The sequence below is a fragment of the Rhinolophus sinicus genome, chromosome 17, assembly GCF_057876585.1.
Source record: "Rhinolophus sinicus isolate RSI-liver-muscle chromosome 17, RSI-T2T, whole genome shotgun sequence".
Lineage (NCBI taxonomy): Eukaryota > Metazoa > Chordata > Mammalia > Chiroptera > Rhinolophidae > Rhinolophus > Rhinolophus sinicus.
The window spans coordinates 114,118,885-114,127,384 of record NC_142517.1 but is presented as its reverse complement, the minus strand read 5'-3'; the positions used below and the strand labels follow the sequence as shown (position 1 = coordinate 114,127,384).

Sequence of the window (8,500 nt, the reverse complement as noted above, 5' to 3'; positions counted from 1 at the left end):
AATAAAGGCCATATATGACAAACCCTCTGCTAATCTCATAATTAATGGAGAAAAACTGAAGCCATTTGCTCTACGTTCAGGAACACGACAGGGATGTCCCCTATCACCTCTGCTTTTCAACATAGTGTTGGAAGTCCTTGCCAGAGCAATCAGGCAAGAGAAAGAAATAAAAGGCATCCAAATTGGGAATGAAGAAGTTAAATTATCACTCTTTGCAGATGACATGATACTATATATAGAAAACCCTAAAGACTCCACCAAAAAGCTATTAGAAACAATCAACGAATACAGTAAAGTTGCCGGCTACAAAATCAACGCACAAAAGTCCATTGCCTTCCTATATACTAACAATGAAATCTCAGAAAAAGAAATACAAAAAACAATTCCTTTTGCAATTGCAGCAAAAAGAATAAAATACCTAGGAATAAACTTAACAAAGGATGTGAAAGACCTATATGCTGAAAACTATAAGACATTTTTGAAAGAAATTGAAGAAGACACAAAGAAATGGAAAGACATTCTGTGCTCATGGATCGGAAGAATCAACATAGTTAAAATGGCCATATTACCCAAAGCAATATACAGATTCAATGCAATCCCCATCAAAATCCCAATGGCATATTTTAAAGAAATAGAACAAAAAATCATCAGATTTGTTTGGAACCACAAAAGACCCCGAATAGCCAAAGCAATCTTAAGGAAAAAGAACAATAATGGAGGTATCACACTTCCTGACTTTGGCTTGTACTACAGGGCCACAATCATCAAAACAGCATGGTATTGGCAGAAAAACAGACACATAGACCAATGGAATAGAATTGAGAACCCAGAAATAAAACCACATAAATATGGACAGATAATTTTTGACAAAGAAGCAAAAAACATACGATGGAGAACAGACAGCCTCTGCAATAAATTGTGCTGGGAGAATTGGATAGCCACGTGCAAAAGAATGAAACTGGACTGCTATTTGTCACCATGTACCAAAGTTAATTCAAAATGGATCAAAGACTTAAGCATAAGAGCTGACACAATAAACTGCATAGAAGAAAACATAGGTACTAAACTTATGGACCTTGGGTTCAAAGAGCATTTTATGAACTTGACTCCAAAGGCAATGGAAGTAAAAGCTAAAATAAACAAATGGGACTATATGAAACTTAAAAGCTTCTGCACAGCAAAAGAAACCATTGACAAAATAAAGAGGCCACCAACTGAATGGGAGAAGATTTTTGCAAACAGTGCCTCCGATAAGGGGCTAGTATCCAGAATATACAAGGAACTCATGCAACTCAACAACAAAAAAACAAACAACCCAATTGAAAAATGGGCAGAGGACTTGAAGAGACATTTCTCCAAAGAGGACATACAAATGGCAAATAGACATATGAAAAAATGCTCAACATCACTAATCATCAGAGAAATGCAAATCAAAACCACAATGAGATATCACCTCACCCCAGTCAGAATGGCTATCATCAACAAGACAAATAATAAATGTTGGAGAGGCTGTGGAGAAAAAGGAACCCTCATACTCTGTTCGTGGGAATGCAGACTGGTACAGCCGTTATGGAAGGCAGTGTGGAGGTTTCTCAAAGAATTATGAATAGAATTGCCATATGACCCAGCAATCCCTCTTCTGGGTATCTACCCAAAAAATTTGAAAACATTTAGAGATAAAAACACGTGTGCTCCAATGTTCATTGCAGCTTTGTTTACGGTGGCCAAGACATGGAAACAACCAAAATGTCCTTCGATAGATGAATGGATAAAGAAGTTGTGGTATATATACACAATGGAATACTATTCAGCAGTAAGAAAAGATGATATAGGAACATTTGTGACAACATGGATGGATCTTGAGAGAGTAATGCTGAGCAAAACAAGTCAGACAGAAAAAGCAGAGAACCATGTGATTTCACTGATATGTGGTATATAAACCAAAAACAACAAAAGAACAAGACAAACAAATGAGAAACAGAAACTCATAGACACAGACAATAGTTTAGTGGTTGCCAGAGGGTAAGGGGGGCGGGGGGTGGGGGGTGGGAGATGAGGGTAAGGGGGATTGAATATATGGTGATGGAAGGAGAACTGACTCTGGGTGATGAACACACAATGGGATTTATAGATGATGTAATACAGAATTGTACACCTGGAATCTATGTAATTTTACTAACAATTGTCACCCCAATAAATTTAATTAAAAAAATAAAAATAAAAATAAAAAAAAGTGGTACATACATCAATGGAATATTAGCCATAAAAAAGAATAAAATTTTACATTTTTGACAATATGGGTGGACCTAAGGGGTATTATGCTAAGTGAAATAAGTCAGATTGAGAAAGACAATACCATATGATCTCACTTATATGTGGAATCTAAAGAACAAAATAAACAAACAAACAAATGGAAATAGAGTCATAGATACAGAGAAGAAACTGATGGTTGCCAGAGTGAAGAGGTTTTGGGGAGCTGGGTGAAAAAGGTGAAGAGATTAAGAAATAGAAATTGGTAGTTAGAAAACACTCATAGTAATGGGGATATAAAATACAACATAGGAAATATTGTCAATAATGTTCAACAACTATGTTAAGTTTCAAGGGGCAATCTAGACTAATCAGGGGGATCACTGCATAAATTATATAAATGTCTGAGTATTATGCTGTACACTTGAAACTAATATAAAATAATGTTGAATGTCAAGTGTAACTAAAAAAAAGTAAATAGGAAAAAGAAAGTCTCGGTAAGGTAATTAGCCAAAATAAAATAAAATAAAGTAAAATAAAATAATATAAAAGGCATCCATACTGGAAAAGAAGAAGTAAAACTATTTTCATTTCAGATTACATAGTCTTATATGTAGAAAATCCTAAGTGAATTCCCCCAAATAAATCTATAGAACTGAAAGGTCAATATACAAGTATTATTTATCATTCTATATATTAGCAATGAACATACCAAAAATGAAATTAAGAAAAAAATTCCATTCACAATAGGTTCAAAAAAATACTTAGGATTAAAGAAAGTACAATATTTATACTCTGAAAAATACAAGATATTGAACAAAAATTTAAAAAGATGTAAATAAGTGGAAAGATATCCCACATTCATGGATCTGAAAATATAATGTTATTAAGATGACAATACTTCCCAAATTGATCCAAGATTCAGTATAATCCCTTTCAAAATCCCAGCTGTCATTTTTGCTAAAATTGATAACTTAATCCTAAAATTCATATAAAATTTCAAGGAACCCAGAATAGGCAATTCAATCAGGAAAAAGAAAGCAAGGAAGTTGTAGGACTCATACTTTCCTATTTCAAAACTTACTACAAGGCTAATTAAGACAATGTGGTATTGGCATAAGTATGGACATATATAGATCAATAGTATAGAATTGAGAGTCCAGAAACAAACACTGACTGTTAAAGTTAATTGATTTTTGACAATGATTTCAAGAAATTTCAGTGGAGAAAGAGTAATCTTTTCAACCTATGATGTTGGGTCAACTGTATATCAATATACAAGAAAGAAAAAAAGAAGAAGTTGCATGTCTTTTTCACCTCATACACAAAAACTAACTCAAATGGATCGTATACTTAAAAATAAGAGCTAAAATTATAAAATGCTTAGATGAAAACACAGGAGTAAATCTTCATGACTTTCGGTTAAGCAAAAGTTTTTAGCTATGAAACGAAAAAGTACAAGAAACAAAAGAAAAAAATAGATAAATTGGATGACATCAAAATTAAAAACTTTTGTGTTTCAAAGGACATCATCAAGAAAATGAAAAGACTATCCACAGAATGGGAGAAAAAAATTTCAAATCATGTATCTGATGAGGTATTTGTATCTAGAATATAGAAAGAACTATTACTAATCCATAATATTAAACAAATAACCCAATTAAAATATGTGGAAAGGACCACATTTTAATTTACAATATATAAAAATGGTGCTCACTTCAGCAGCACACATACTAAAATTGGAACGATACAGAGAAGATTAGCATGGCCCCTGCGCAAGGATGACACACAAATTCATGAAGCGTTCCATATTAAAAAAAAAAAAAAAAGACATTTCTCCAAAGACATGCAAATGACCAACAAGCACATAAAAACATGCTCAACATCACTAACTATTAGGGAAAAATTAGGTTCAAATCAAAATACAATGAGATACCACTTCATTCACACTAAGATGTCTACAATTAAAACAAAGAAATGGCCAAACAAAAGAAAACAAAACAAAACAGAGAAAAGCAAGTGTTGATAAGAATGTGAAGAAATTGGAATTCTCATACATCACTGGTGAAAACGTAAAATGGTTCAATCACTTTGGAAAACAGTTTGACCATTCCTAGAAATGTTGAACATAGATTTACCATATTATCCAGAAATTCCACTCCTAGATATATACCAAAGAGAAGTGAATATATGGGACACAAAAAACCTTGTATACCAACGTTCATAGCAGCATTACTCATAATTGCCAAAATGTGAAAACAACCCAAATGCTGTCTACCGATAGATAGATAAAATATTGCATATCAATACAGTGGAATATTATTTGATAATAAAAAAAATGAAATACTGATACATGCTACAACATAGATGAACCTTAAAGATATTAGGCTAAATAAAAGAAACTAAGCAAAAGGATGACATATTATATGATTCAATTTATATGAAATGCCCTGAATAGATACGTTTTTGGATACAGAAAGTAGGTTACTGATTGCTTAAGACTGGAGATGATTGGGAGGAAATGGGGAGTAACTTCTAATGAGAATGGGATTTCTCTGTGAGCTGATAAAATTTTTCTAATATTGATTGATATGATGATTACACAACTCTGGGACTATACTAAAAATGATTGAATTGTACACTTCAAGTGAACAAATTGCATAGCACGTGAATTATATATCAATCAGGTTATCTTTTTAATAAGATAGGTATACGGAGGCCAGCTATTCAATTATTGACCCATCACAGGTAGAATAATTGTTTCACTATTATGCAAGATCACTCTGTTTAAATTGCCTCAATGAACTAATTTTTCTTGATATGTTTGAAATTATTCAGATATAATGTGTACAGATACAACAGTCAAGCTGTACAAGCAAGGATTCTGTATTCTAGATAATGTTAAACAAAATAACAACATAAAGGCCTCACTGTATCTCACCATCACGGAGTAGTTTTTTCATTGTTGCTTTCTAAACCTTTGTTAACTTACTAGGTAAAAAATAATTACTTTTTGGGGTCCGCCCCATTGGCTCAGGCGGTTGGAGCTCCATGCTCCTAACTCCGAAGGCTGCCGGTTCAATTCCCACATGGGCCAGTGGGCTCTCAACCACAAGGTTGCAGGTTCAATTCCTCGAATCCTGCAAGGGATGGTGGGCTGCACCCCCTGCAACTAGCAAATAGCAACGGCAACTGGACCTGGAGCTGAGCTGCGCTCTCCACAACTAAGATTGAAAGGACAACAACTTGACTTGGAAAAAAAGTCCTGGAAATACACACTGTTCCCCAATAAAGTCCTGTTCCCCTTCCCCAATAAAATCTTAAGAAAAACAGAAGCTACCTATAATTTCATATATATTTAAAAAATAATCTTTTTTTTTTACATTTTTTGCATTTCTTACTAGTGAGCTAAACCATTTTTCCCTAATGTCCATTAATAGATTATTTGAATGTCTTTTTGCAATTTGAAATGCTATATAGTCACAGATTTTTTTCTTTAAGTTTCTTTGTAGTTGTGCTTTTATCATATATTTAATATTGCATCTTTTAAAAATGTAATAGACTACCATAAAGACTATTTTTGTATGCAGTTTCAAATAACCTTAATTTTAGCAGCTATATAATAGCCTTCTAGTGACTATATAATAGTTTACTGAGTGATTTCCTTGATGCTGAATACTTAGATTATTTTTGTTATGTTTTCAACACACACACACACACACACACACACACACACACACACATCAGCAATGCTAATAACATCCTTATATGACATCATGTTCACATTTAGGTTATTTATGTGGAAAGATGACCACAAACAGAAATGTTGATGCTAAAATATGAGCCATATCTTGGTGCTTAACACAACTTATTTTCCAAAATGCTTGTACTAATTTATACTTCTTCGTTTCACAAACACTTTGAGAATTTTGTGTACTATCCCTTATAAAGGAAAACCTATGTCTATTCATGCACAAGAAAATCAGCTAGTCCAAGAAAGCTGTGAAAGAAGCATGTGGTACTCAGCTCGGTCTGGCCGCTGAGTGGTCTGCATTTTCACAACATGTCTTTGCCTGATATGGTGCCCACACTGCACTGCCCCCATGCTTAAATGGCCTGGCGTCTGGGAACCATGTGCCTTCTGTGGGGTGTGGGTCCTGGACACCTGCTTCCACGGGGGTGTTAGAAACAAGGGGCACATTTTCTAGGGGCTGGTAGCTCGAGGCGCCAAACAAGTCCTTGTATTGCCCAAAGCCAGACCTGCACATAGAAAATGAAAGTTAGAGACACAGGGACCTTCTCCCAGTATTCCTAAATCCATATTTGGCATCTCCTGCCACATCCCTTGCCTGTCAAGGAATAGAGAGAAAGAAAATCCGACCACACATTTCACTGCAGAGTGGCCCTGGAGACTGGGCCAAGTCAACGGTAACCAAAGGGAAACAGTCTTCTACCCAGAGAAAGAGTTTACACTAAGAGAGAGTTCACCCCACTTGCTGCCAGAGTGATGCTCGCTGCAAGAAGGCTGAGAGCATCTTCAGATGAAAGAGCAGCAGGGCTGAGCACTGCCCGCAGTGTAACCGAAAGAGTATTTCTGGAGGAGCTCCCCATGTGCTTCACTTTGCATCCAGCCTATAAATACCCCCAGTAACAACCTGAGTCAGTAAACGCTGTGTTCACAGTGCTTTGCTGGAGACATCTGTCACTACTCACAGTCGTCTGTTCACCAGGGTGATTGTTCATTGCCCTGTCCATTGTGCAGAGTTATCCCCATGCTCAGGGTCATGTTGGGAAATGAGTGAGTGCCCACAGATCTAGGAATGCTGGCAGCCTGTCCTCTGTGCCATGTGCTCTGACCTCCCTCCACCTGGCTCTCAGGCAACCTCAAGGCTGACAGTGACATGCGGCACTTCTTTAGTAAAGGCCTAGGTAGGAAGGCATGGAACCTTTAACAAAACTCTGAAGAGACTGCAGTAAAGGAAGGGCCACGTGCTTGTGCAGAGCTAACCTTTATTCAGAGTATTCTATGTGCCAAGAACAGTATGGGAACTTTTTGTCCATCTTCACCACAAATCTACATTGCTGCTATTATCTTTATTCCACGAATAAGAAAACCAGGGCTTAACAAAGTTAAGAAGATAACCCTGTGATCAAGCCAGGATTCTAACCTGACATTTACTAACACCAGATCCCACTGTAACAGGAGTAAGGCAGACAAATCCAAAGCATTGTCACCCATCTGCCAAAGGATTAGAAATGCCAACCACCTGCTTTCTGAATGCTAAACAATCACATTTACAAAGTGATTTCACACATACACTCATTTTCTACTTAGCTTCTCCTGAAAGATATTTACATGTGTTAATGGCTCTATTTTTCAGATAAGAAAAGTGATACTCAGAGAGGCTAAGTGATTTTCTCAAAGTCACACAGCCAGTGGAGAGAAGATTCAGGAGTAGAGTTCCGATGTGCCAGTTTTTATTTCAGAATTCTTTCCACACACTTAGGACATAAATGTTACTTAAGGAGACTTAAGGAGACTCGAGCCATGACTAGCAGAAGCATCTCAGAATGTGCCCAGGAGTCAGATCAGCTTTCAGGTCCTGCGCACTGTGGGTTGGGCATCCAGGTCCTGGCTGCTATGGTAGTAGGCCAAAATGTGTGCATCTAGTTGTATCAGGAGCCCGCAAGCCCGGGAGGAGCCTTGCAGAGGAAACTCACCAAGAGTTCTCTAAATGCCAGGGAGGAGTCCAAGTGACAGAAAAAAGGAGACTCAAGTAAATCCTTGTCTAGCTAACTGTGTAGCATTTTCTTCTCCCCACAGACTGTAAGCTCCAGGAGGGCAGCAGACAGCATGTTGCCTGCTGCAGAGTTTGCTGGAAGTGTGAATGAGAACGAGGTGCCAGACACAAATGCCTTACTAATGGCTGTTGGGCACTACATCTAAACATGGAGTGTGAGAACTCATGCACAGTCGTACACACAGGGCAGGGATAGCGTGAAGTCCATGGCACAGGGCAGCAGCATCCCTCGGGATGCCAAGGCCAGCACACACTGGGCCAGGAAGAGTCTCAACTGCTTTTGGAAGAGTAAACAGTGAAGCTAACAGAACCCATCCACACCACCATTCCACACTCAAAGGCCAACTCTACCCCACAGTGAGCAGAGGTGGGTCTCTGTCCACACAGTCTGACATTCTGGGAGGAAGTGGTGAGGAACAAGAAACCAGGAAATCTATTTTACATGGACT

At 37.2% G+C, this 8,500-nt stretch overlaps 1 non-coding gene across 1 annotated transcript; it reads left to right on the top strand.

Annotated features, from left to right (window-relative positions):
- Nucleotides 1-3,959: 3,959 nt before the first annotated feature.
- Nucleotides 3,960-4,066, top strand: LOC141568163 (U6 spliceosomal RNA). The gene has a single exon (XR_012491204.1). It is a non-coding gene; the product is annotated as a U6 spliceosomal RNA (small nuclear RNA).
- Nucleotides 4,067-8,500: the final 4,434 nt, after the last annotated feature.